The sequence below is a fragment of the Ctenopharyngodon idella genome, chromosome 22 (assembly GCF_019924925.1).
Source record: "Ctenopharyngodon idella isolate HZGC_01 chromosome 22, HZGC01, whole genome shotgun sequence".
Lineage (NCBI taxonomy): Eukaryota > Metazoa > Chordata > Actinopteri > Cypriniformes > Xenocyprididae > Ctenopharyngodon > Ctenopharyngodon idella.
Window position 1 is genome coordinate 23,783,573 of NC_067241.1, and position 12,703 is coordinate 23,796,275.

The window sequence follows — 12,703 nt, forward strand, 5'->3', positions numbered from 1 at the left end:
AAGTTTCAACTAATCTCTAATCTCTAATTCTCCAGCTGTGATCCTTGGAGAGACTTTGGCCACTCAAACTTTCCTCCTCACCGTGCATTAGGGCGATTTAGACACACGTCCTCTTCAGGGCAGATGTGTAACATCTTTAGTTGATTGGAACTTCTTAATTATTGCCCTGATAGTGGAAATGGGGATTTTCAATACTTTAGCTATTTTCTTACAGCCACTATCTATTTTGTGAAGCTCAACAACTTTTGCTGCACATCAGAACTATATTCTTTGGTTTTGATGAATGATTAAGGGAATTTGGTCTTTGTGTTTCCTCATGTTTATACACCTGTGGAACAGGAAGTCATGGCTGGACAATTTAATGTTCATGATCACCCTGGTGTGTAAATGTAAATATGAATGGGAATATACTTCAGAGATATTTTACTCATAAAAAAAATCTAGGGGTGCCAATAATTGTGGCCAATGTGTTTTGGAGAAAAACATTTATTTCATAATGTGATTTTCCCCCCACTTTCAATTCTTTTCCTTCAATGAAAGGTTAGATTTTTGCAAATTTTATGAATTAAAGATCAAAAGGATAAACAATGCAGATTTATTTTTACAATCATCCTTGATCATATTTATCAAGGGTGCCAATAATTCTGACCACTACTGTATTTACGACAGAGAATTTACAAAATATCTTCATGGAACATGATCTTTACTTAATATCCTAATGATTTTTGGCCTAAAAGAAAAATTGATAATTTTGACCCATGCAATGTATTGTTGGCTGGTCACATTTGTATTTTACTTTTTAAATATTTCTAATAACGTTTAATAAACATTTTCAATAAAACTTCTAACACTATGCAAATAATATATAAATATTAATACAACAACCAAGGATCTTTTCAGTAGCTACTGGGACAGTGACCATAGCAAAACAATAAATAGTAACTAATTATATTCACTAGAGAATTTGAAAAAGATGCTGGTCACTGATATTACTTGTGAATGGAGCCCCAGACATGACATGCAGGAAAAAAATAGTAGGCTAAATCGTGCGCACGATTTACTATTTAGTTCCCTCGATTTACTAAAACGTGCGCACGATTTAAATTTTTTTCTTGCATGTCATGTGCGGGGCTCCGTACTTGTAAATGAAATATGTGGCACTTAGATTTTTTTTAAAGAGTTACTGGTTAGTTTTAAGGAATAAATGTGTTAACGGCTTGCCATATCTTGAGTGTGTGTGAAGGTAAATGGAATTGGGAGGGGTTGTTGTGCGCGTGTGTGTCCTCGTGCATTTTTCCTGTTATGGGAATTAATGCCATTTCACATGGGTATTATTAGAGGTGGCTGTTACTAAACTTAGTTTCATTCTCTAAGTTATTCATTCTCTAAGTTTGTCCATGCGTGGAAAAAAAAGAAATGGCAACAAATAACCAGACCGACGAGGAAAATGCCAAAATAAGAAGGAAAATGGCATTGTAAACGATGAGACGGAGACGTCTGAGAGCGATGACTTCCGTGGCCGGGAGCAAGATCGTTTCCTTGCCGTGGAAAAAGAGTCAGGAAGGGGAAAAATGTTGAAGGGTAGGTGTGGGGTAAAGAGAAAGAAAAAACTCCATCTACGTCTACAATCAATGCGCCCCTCCTCCCCTATGTCGCCGCCATCTCTCCGGCCGTAATTTACGATTCCTCGCTATTTATTTGGCTCACACCTCCCGGTAAAGCCCCGTTAAGCGACTTCACACCAAAGCATGCAGTTGAATCATGTTGGCAGCTCGTTTTGCAGGTATATTGTATACAATCCGTGTATTTATTGTGTTTTGTCACGAAAAGTTGGCGTGTGAAATAACGACGTCTCAATTGATTAATGTCTGATGTGAGTTATGAAATGGACAATCTCTTTTTTTTTTTTTTTTAACATTTCTAAATAAATGTTTTTGGCGTAGGTTCCTCGTGACTAGTGTAGCTTCACCTCCCCTTCAACTTTGAACTCTGAATATGTAGGCCTACTTGCCAAAAAAAAAAAAAAGACCCGTTGAATCTGCTTGTAACACGCCAGTAAGAGACATACCAAAAAACTGTACAAATTATAAAAATCTCCAAAGTTGTGGTATTATGTGTGGTGTGTGTGAGAGAGTGTCTGTTCATCTGTCATCAGGGAGGCTTGGTAAGGAGACTCTGTGGAGCCCAGAACTCAGGGGTCAAGTCCAGGTTTTCCCAGCCCCCAGCATCCCTCCCGCTCTCCTCCGCTCCAGAGAGATGGACAGAATCAAGGAGAGGCGTGAAGGGATGGGGAGGAGAGGACATGAGCCTGAAGTGATAGATTGACGCTTAAGATGAGGAACAGTGGGAACGGATGTTATGGAAGAAAAACAGTTTACTTTTAAATTTCGCAGCCAAAGTGTTTGGCTTCTGCGTGCAGGGTTAGTTTTTTGTTTGTTGAGTGGATGTAATTCTGTGGTTGTGAGTCTTAATCTTACATGTCAATTCTGATGGTAAAGACTGTGTATTTTGCATATTGTTAAGGACACAGCATCCATTTTGCTAATGTTTTCCAGAACATTCAAGAAAATTGTTCTTATATATATATATATATATATATATATATATATATATATCCTTCAGAAATCATATGCTAATATTAGAAAATAAAAAAAAAATAAAAAATCGTATTATTACGAATGTTGAAGACAGTTGTGCTGCACAATATTTTTGCTGAAATCATGAGATATATATATATATATATATATAATTTTTTTTTTTTTTTCAGGATTCTTTGAAGAATAAAAAAAGATAAGCAGATGCACACAAAACTTGAGCACATTGAATAAATGGACATACTGCTGACAATGACATTTACTTGCAAATTGAAATCAGGGTATGGGGCAAAAATTTTGCTTAGTGTGCGACATGATGTTTATATCTTTTAATATCAATTCATTATAAATATATCATGTTCATTTACATGAACACTGTACATGAATTTTGAAATGATTGAGTTGTTCTCTGCAATAGTTAGCAATCCAAGTTTGCTAATGTTTATTACCTTTACATGATAACATGTAAGATGCATTAAATTGTAAATGCATTCAAAACCTTAATATTCTTCCGGTTTCAAATCATTCTTACACCTTTGCATATTATAGTGTCTCAATATAGTGATTATTCGGCTGTTACTTGTTTATTTAATTGCTGTAAGTTGAGTCCCTGTGCCACGCTATGACCCTGTCGTAAGTAATGTCCTCTGTGTCACCCTCTCGGTGTGTGTCTGTTAGTCTGTCTGTCTTCTCAGGTGAAGTGTGGAGTGATGAGGCCCAGGACTGCTCTTTCTCTCGCCTTCTCGTCTCCAAAGTGCCAGGCATTTCATGCAGGGTAAGAGACGTTGCTGAGGTGTGTGTTATTCTTGATGTCGGCCTCCAGCGGGGAGCAGGAGTCAACACAGCTAGTTACATACACAGCGCCATCAGCCTGTCAATCAAATGAGGGAAGCACACCCCTATTGGTTTCAAACACGTGCTCTCACATGCACACTCAAAACTATAGTTACACGCATAAGATTCCTGTAATGAGGTGCATGTACACCTATTTTAGTCCAATGTTTCCTGAACTCTGAGACCTTTCATTCCTGCCTCATTATTTTACAGCATAATCCATCTGCAGATAATAACCATTTGGGCAATCAGTGAATGAGTATGCCAAAAGATACCACACACATACATGCACACTCCTTAAACATAAATTATAATCATCAATGTCTTTGTGTATCTAGTTAATACATTTACTGATGTGCTTATGAATTTGTAATCAATAAGCAAATCAAATAATCTACATTCTACTTATAATCCAGACATTCAATCCCTGATTTATCAAAAATTTAAGTGACAACACTCTGAACTGCAACTGTAAAGTGTAAACAGTAGAAATTATCAACCAAACCAAAAATGGTAGATACCCTACTGTTCAAAAGTCTGGGGTCAGTAAGATTTTTTTTTTAAATGTTTTTATTAAAAAAAAAAAAAAAAAAAAAAAAAAAAAAATATATATATATATATATATATATATATGAGAAATTATTAAAATTTAAAATAACTTTTTTTCTATTTTAATGTATTTTAAAATATAATTAATCCCTGTGATCAAAGCTGAATTTTCAGCATCATTACTCCAGTCTTCAGTGTCACATGATCCTTCAGAATCATTCTAATATGCTGATTTGCTGTTCAAGAAACATTTTTTTATTATTAATGTCGAAAATGGTTGTGCTGCCTAATATTTTTCTGGAAACCACGATACAAATATTTCTGGATTCTTTGATGAATAGAAAGTTCAAAAGAACAGTATTTATGTTATGTTATATTGTGAATCAATTGGCTACCTTTTTTAAATGATTTGATCAGTGATATGTTTACTTGTCATGTGACCATGATTTATATAAAACAAAACAGCTTTAATTATTCATTCATAATAGACCCATTAAATATTATATGTACCAAATATGTGACCGTGGACCACAAAACATAAGGGTCAATTTTTTGAAGTTCAGATTTATACTTCATCTTAAAGCTGAATAAATAAGCTTTCCATTGATGTATTGTTTGTTAGGACAATATTTGTCCGGATACAACTATTTGAAAATCTGGAATCAAAATATTGAGAAAATCGCCTTTAAAGTTGTCTAAATGAATTCCTTAGCAATGCATGTCCACTCACAAAAATACATTTTTGATATATATTTATGGCAGGAAATTTACAAAATATCTTCATGGAACATGATCTTTACTTAATATCCTCATGATTTTTGGCATAAAAGAAAAATCGATAATTTTGACCCATACAATGTATTGTTGGCTATTGCTACAAATATACCTGTGTGACTTATGACTGGTTTTGTGGTCCAGGGTCATGCATGGTTGCTGTGTATTGCGTATAATGTGTATTATTTTTCATTAACAACAAGACTTGCTGGTCAAATATCCACGATCACAAACACATGAAAGCTAGTTTCAGTCAGGGCTGATTTTTGCAGTCACATTCCATTAGAAACTTATTCATGAGTGGAATGAACTTTGACCCTGCCCCGGTCAGCTGAACTCTAGCCCACTCATTAATTTATAGACTCTGTGCCATCTGATTGGTGCTGCACTGATGATGTCAGCCCTGAAACAGCAGCACTAAATTATAATCATAGCCATCGTAAAGACAAGGGCCTGCTGCACATGTGGAATTCTTTTCTCTCTCTTTTTTGCCTTCTCTTTCATTATCTCTCCCCTCTTCATCGTCTCCATGCAGGATTTCCTTATGTTCCTGTCTCTGTCTGTCTATCTATTTCTTTTCTCTTTGTCTGTCTGTTTCTCATGTTCCTCCATTCGGGTTAATCTCTCACCCTTTCTCATTCTGTTGTCTCTCTCTCTCTCTCTCTCTCTCTCTCTCTCTCTCTCGCTGCTTCTGAACATGCACTTTGGATAACCCTGTTTTCAGACCCTCTGCTGCACTTTGCAGATAGATGCAGCCTATTTATTTTACTGTAAGAACACAGCAGACACAGGGAGCCAGAGCAAAAGCCAAAGAGACATATATTCTGGTGGGTTAAATCCAAAAGAAGTTGGCTGAAAGTAAGTGCGTGCGTGCGTGTGTGTGTGTGTGTGTGTGTGTGTCTGCCGACTACGTCTTCAAGAGAGCCCTCCAGATTTATAGAAGTGACTCTAGACCTTGAAATATTTTTAATCATGATTTGTTTGATTACGTGGGGGAGTGGAGAGAGAGCTGGAAGTACTTTAATACTGAATTCTCTCTCTGTCTCTTTGTCTCTCACTATGTCTCCCCTCCACCAACACCCAACACACAACCCAACCCCTAACACACAAACACTACATCACTGCCTTTCTTACCTATTCAAGCTCTTACAGGATAGTACTCATTCAACAAATGCTTTGAATCTTCAGTCTCACATCTCCGTTCTGATGGGTTCCAAGGACGCTGATCCATTTAGTTTGTGGACATCATTAAAATGGCATTTTTCACCATTATCATTTTTAAAAAATAATAATATTAAAATATATTTTCTGATTATTATTCTAATAATTGTTAATAATTCTAATAATATATTAAATCTGCTGTCATTGTTGAACTATTCCTATTTATAGGCCACAGAATTGGAACAGTCATCATTACTGAAGTTCAACACATCCCACACCTCTTATATGTTTGTTTTTTTGGCAATAAGGTTTCATCTGTTAAAGGAACACTCCACTTTTTTTGAAAATAGGCTCATTTTCCAACTCCCCTAGAGTTAAACAGTTGAGTTTTACCGTTTTCGAATCCATTCAGCCGATCTCCGGGTCTGGTGGTACCACTTTTAGCATAGCTTAGCATAGTTCATTGAATCTGATTAGACCGTTAGCATCTCGCTCAAAAATGACCAAAGAGTTTCGATATTTTTCCTATTTAAAACTTGACTCTTCTGTAGTTACGTCGTGTACTAAGACCGACGGAAAATGAAAAGTTGCGATTTTCTAGGCCAATATGACTAGGAACTATACTCTCATTCCGGCGTAATAATCAAGGAAATTTGCTGTCGTACCATGGCTGCAGCAGGCGCAATGATATTACGCAGCGCCTCTCACAAATGTCTCCATGGTTGCAAGGCACGCTCCCTGTGCAAACGGGGGTCACAGGCGCTGCGTAATATCATTGCGCCTGCTGCACCCATGGTACGGCAGCAAATTTCCTTGATTATTACGCCAGAATGAGAGTATAGTTCCTAGCCATATCGGCCTAGAAAATTGCAACTTTTCATTTTCCGTCGGTCTTAGTACACGACGTAACTACAGAAGAGTCAAGTTTTAAATAGGAAAAATATTGAAACTCTTTGGTCATTTTTTAAGGAGATGCTAACGGTCTAATCAGATTCAATGAACTATGCTAAGCTATGCTAAAAGTGGTACCGCCAGACCCGGAGATCGGCTGAATGAATTCGAAAACGGTAAAACTCAACTGTTTAACTCTAGGGGAGTTGGAAAATGAGCCTATTTTCAAAAAAAGTGGAGTGTTCCTTTAACATTAGTTAACTACACTAGTAAACAGGAACGAACAATGAACAATACTTCCACAACATTTGTTAAAGGATTAGTTCACTTTCAAATGAAAATTACCCCAAGCTTTACTCACCCTCAAGCCATCCTAGGTGTATATGACTTTCTTCTTTCTGATAAACACAATCGGAGATATATGAATAAATATCCTGACACATCCAAGCTTTATAATGGCAGTGAACGGGACCAATGAGTATGAAGCTCAAGAAAGTGCATCCATCCACATCCATCCATCATAAATGTACTTAACTTGAATACGGAAGGCGGTCTGGTGGAAACTAGATATTTTACTTTATAACTTGTTAAATATGGATATTTTTCTTACACAAATGCATCGCTTCGCTTCAGAAGGCCTTATCCCCCAGTGGTAATTTTCATTTTTGGGTGAACTAACCCTTTAACCACTTAAGTGCTAAGATTGGGAAAACAAGGTTTCGTTTTTAAAAAAATGTTAATTGCTGTAAATTAAATGTTTGTTTGTTTTTTTCCCTGTAGTAGGAACTACAGTTCTCAGCTTAAAGGGGGTGTACTCATTTGAAAAGTAACATTTTAAACAATATATCAATGAACACAAAAACAATTTCAAACAAGTTTTATATAACATCTGTTTAACTTATAACATGAAAGTAAGGTTAATAATATAACTTAGAGAACAAAATTTTCAGTTTTACTCAAATTAGGGTGATGCAAAAATGGTGATGCACTGAAAGTCTCTGGAGCAAAGCTAAATTTTAGACTACAAATGTCTAATTTAACAAGAATTCAACCACAGGTGAGTCTAATTATTCATTACACAGGTGTCCAGCAGACAGTTGACTATAAAAGGGTGTTAAAACCCCTTCCCATTTCATGCTGTCAGCAATGGCACCACATGGAAGAGAAATGCCACAAGACCTGAGAAAGAAAATAATTTCTTTACACCAGAAAGGTGAAGGCTACAAGAAGATCAGCAAAGCTTATCAGTCAGAATACTGTAGCAAAAGTTGTACAAAAATTTAAAAAAGATGGAACTGCAGCCATCTCACAGAGACGTCCAGGTCATCCACGGAAGTTAACACCTCGACAGGAGCGTCTTCTGATGAGAAGGGTTGAAGAAAATCGGCATGCAAGTTCACTGCAGTCATCTAAAGAAGTAGAAAGCCAAACTTGGGTGACTATTTCCGTGACACAATACGGCGTACACTGCAGAGGAATGGCATGCATGGATGCCGTCCACGAAAGAAGCCTCTCCTAAAGCCCAGGCACAAAAAAGCAGGTGGGCTTGCCAGGGCCCATGCTGACAAAGATGAAGACTACTGGGACTCTATACTCTGGAGTGATGAGACCAAGATAAATGTTTTTGGAACTGATGGCTTCAAAACTGTATGGAGTCGCAAAGGTGAGGAATACAAAGAAAAATGCATGGTGCCTACAGTGAAACATGGTGGTGGCAGTGTCCTTATGTGGGGCTGCATGAGTGCTGCTGGTGTCATGGAGCTGCATTTCATTGATGGCATCATGAATTCACAGATGTACTGCTCTATACTGAAAGAAGATGCTACCATCACTCCGTGCCCTTGGTCGTCATGCACTTTTCCAACATAACAATGATCCTAAACACACATCTAAGGCTACTACTGGATTTCTGAAGAAGAACAGGGTGAAAGTGATTCAGTGGCTCCTGATCTGAACCCAATCGAACACCTATGGGGAATTCTGAAGAGACAAGTTGAGCATCACTCTCCATCCAGCATCCAGTCTCTAAAAGAGGTCATTCTTGAAGAATGGAAAAAGATAGATGTTGCAAAATGTCGCCAACTTGTTCATTCCATGCCTAAAAGGCTTGGTGCTGTCATTAAAAATCATGGAGGCCATACAAAGTACTAGATGTAGTAGTTTTTGTTGTGGGGTGTACTCATTTTTGCATCACTCTAATTTGAGTAAAACTGAAAAATGTGTAATCTAAGTTATATTATTAACCTTACTTTCATGTTATAAGTTAAACAGATGTTATATTAAACTTAGTCTTGGAAATTGTTTTTGTGTTCATTGAGATATTGTTTAAAATGTTACTTTTCAAAGGGGGTGTACTCATTTACGCTGAGCACTGTATAAACGTGACGTGACTTTACTGGAGTGCTAATTTGCAGAGCTTGTGCTAACCAACCCATGTTGTTATGATCAGATTCTTTTCTTATGCTTTCTATAAAAAACACTTGCTGTTTTCTCATTTTTGTTGTGTTTATTTTGTTATTGAGAGGAAAGTGTGCAGCATATGTTTACATATTCATCTAAACATCGCTCTCAGTAGTGTGTGCAGAGTCAGATGTTCAGTATAACGCTGCTCACGTATTTCAAACTTTGTTTTACCCCTAAACAAAGAACAAAAAAGAACTTCGCCATGAGTATATCAGGGCCTTAGATTCTGTCCGGGCTTGAAAATGAAAATTCTGTCATCATTTATTCACCCTCAAGTTGTTCCAAACCTGTATGAGTTCCTTTCTTCTGTTGAACCCAAAAGAAGATACTTTGAGGAATCTCAGTAACCAAACAGCTGAGGGAACCCATAGATTTCAATTGTATTTTTTTTTCCATATATGGAAGTCCATGGTGCCCCACAACTGTTTGGTTCCAAACATTCTTCAAAATATCTTCTGTGTTCAGCAGAAGAAAGAAATTCATATAGGAACAACATGAGGGTGAGTAAATGATGACAGAATTTTCATTTTTGTGTGAACTAACCCTTCAGGGAAAAGGAAGGTTGCATGTCTCATGGAGAAATATTTGTCTGAAAGGTATGGATCTCTCTCTCTCTCTCTCTCTCTCTCTCTCACTGTAATGGTATTGTAGGGTTTGATAAGCTCCTCTCTGACAGCCTCCTGTCCTGATGATGTGGACACAGAGACAAAGGCCGACTTCTGCATTCTTCTGAACCCAGGGTTTAACACATGCTCAGATAACAGAAAGGTATTTACAGCACACTTCACTGTTACCTCAGAAAAAAATGGCCTGAATCTAGAGCTTATAAACTAATGCTGCATAAAATGACAGGAGAGCATTTACACAATAGTCCTTTTAGTTTATTGTACTGAAATTGTTTTATGTGTGCCGGAATTGATTGGCTAAGACTCTTCTGTCTGTCGGCTGCGGTTATCATTTCAATGAAAAGGATGAGGACCAAGCAAGACTTCAATGATGTCATTAAAAGAGAAGTGAGGTTGGTGAGCTGCAGTTATCGCTGTGATGTGAGTTTAACGTGTGCAGATTAGACTGCAGTCAGTGCGACTGTGAGTGTATCAGTGAGCGGCAGGCCTGTCCATCTGAAGTCCCGCTGGGATTCCTCTGGCTGTGTCTCATTGTGCTGGACCCTGTAAGACAAAGGGTTAAGTAAATGTTTGGGGAAGATAAGGCCACTCACACTGACAGCATGCAGACTTCAGGGACCGGGCTCCACTACGGCCAGATACACACACACACACACACTCACACACACTCCTCCTCGCTATTGCCTCTTACTCAATTTCAAATTCTCTCTCTCTCAGGATTACTTCATCTCTCTATTCTAACTCCACGACGTGTGTATACAGGTTTGTGATGAAGTCGCCAACATTTTATATTACATTTTGATGTCCTCATCATATATCTCATTATTGAGCTATATATAAAATCATATTATTATTTTTTGTATTGAATACTGTGGGTTTTTGCCATGTTCACTGGCTGCTAAGCATTGACTTCCGACATGAAAAACTGGCAATTTATTAAAAATATATTCTAAAAATTACTTCATTTTTTCTTTGTTCTCATCAAAATGTTTTGCACATGTTTTCTTGTGAATATTGTTTTAATTGATAATCGTTCATAGGTTTTCTTAATTTGTGTTCTCAATTTCACTTTTTTTTGTGACTTTGCGTCATTTTCCAGGAAGCGACACCAGTTTTGGTGGGAAAACCACAACACAAACATCAGTAAGTGTTAGCAATGGGTTTTCTGAATTCAATGATGGATTTATTTAAAAAATTATGATATTAAAGTTTATTTAAAAAATCAATCCTGTACATTTTTTAAAACAAGGTCATAATTATTGAAGTTTAAGTGTCTGAGACGTCTGAGAGAGTTGAGTTAATTATTTTATTGAAATGGTTTCTTTAAATTACAACACAAACATATTCATTATTATTAATTTTTTACAGACTTCAAAACACTGCATAACAGGAATGACCTAACTGCGGTGAACATGGAGGCAGAGATGGTTCTTTGTGTGTGTATGAGAGAGAGATTGTGTAACACACAGCAGTATTATGTTTTCAGGTAGTATAAGGCAGTGGGAGGGGAATGGTGGAGGCTTGCTTTGCATGGCTGTTCCAGCTGCTATCTCCAGCTACAAGACTAAAAGTCTGGCCAGGAAAACAGACTCGCACACACTCACTCCTATTTTCTTTAATGTGCTCTGCTCAGTTTTTCCTACTTTAAAAAAAAAACAAGCTACAGCTGTCTGATAAGAGAGAGGAGGGCCTGTGTACCTATGTTTGTGTGAATGTCACTGTGTCATGTTCGTTTCTTGGAGGGTGTGTGTAGCATTAGTCATTTGAGCTGTGACATTGGTTCTGTATGTGGCATGCGTGTGGGTGCACTCATTAGTGCTATTAGCATCAGGGTAAATAGCTATGAAATACTTTATCACATTAGCAAAGCATTGTTTAGTGTCATTTTATGTCTATTCATGACAGCTTGTGAACTGAAGGTGGGCCTTTCAAAGTCATGTCACTTATCATTAACATGTTTTCTGAGGCAGAGTACCATAGTAAAAGTGTTACTTTAGTGTTTTTTTTTTTTTTTTTTTGAATATTTACTATTGAAATACCATGATTCTTTGACATGTACCATGTTAATACCCTGTTTATCTTTGAATTGGCTTAAAGTACCATGTGAATACCATGGTATATATATCAAAGTGTCATGGTGTTGCCAAGCCAACATCACGCTGACTGTACCATGGTACCACCACAGTGCATTTTTAAAAAGTCAACCCAGAACAGCCTCTTTCAACCAGTTTCAATGCAGACAAATGAGCCCTGAAAATACATAAACTTCCCACTTTCCGTTTACTTCTTACTTTCACACATATTAAAATTATGGCCTACATTTTACACAAATAGGAGAGCATAAATTAAACCGCAGACGTCAGCTACACAATGAAGTGCTGCCATTGATGTGTTCTCGCCATACACAAACAGCGAACGCTCTCCGTACACAGTTAGACGTTTTGTTTTTCCCCATAATTGGGCTGTAGAATAAACACGGAGGTTAGGTTGTGGAGCAAAGATGTCAGATAGTTTACGGAGACTTCATTCATGTACGGTCAAGTCTGATTCAGCCAACAGCTAATAAGTACGACGAACATCGTGTCAAATTGTCAGAGACGTCCAGAGTGGCTCGGTTAATGATACACAGTCCTTGATTTGTGAGAGCTGCTAAATAGCAGTAACATTAGTTCAGCTGTTTTAATGGCCTTGTTAGCATGTCAATGAAAGATCAGTATATCAAATGATGTATCACCTGCCATCTTAGTTATGAAGAGCTAGCACCAGCAAAAATGAGGGGAAAACAGTAGATTTAGTTTAAAAGTGTTCTTG

The 12,703-nt window shown here is 37.3% G+C and overlaps 1 long non-coding RNA gene across 1 annotated transcript; it reads left to right on the forward strand.

Moving 5' to 3' along the window:
• Nucleotides 1–3,163: 3,163 nt before the first annotated feature.
• LOC127504942 (uncharacterized) lies at nucleotides 3,164–12,237 on the forward strand. The gene is made up of 5 exons (XR_007927520.1): nucleotides 3,164–3,369; nucleotides 9,918–10,034; nucleotides 10,610–10,654; nucleotides 10,992–11,035; nucleotides 11,261–12,237. It is a non-coding gene; the product is annotated as an uncharacterized LOC127504942 (long non-coding RNA).
• Nucleotides 12,238–12,703: the final 466 nt, after the last annotated feature.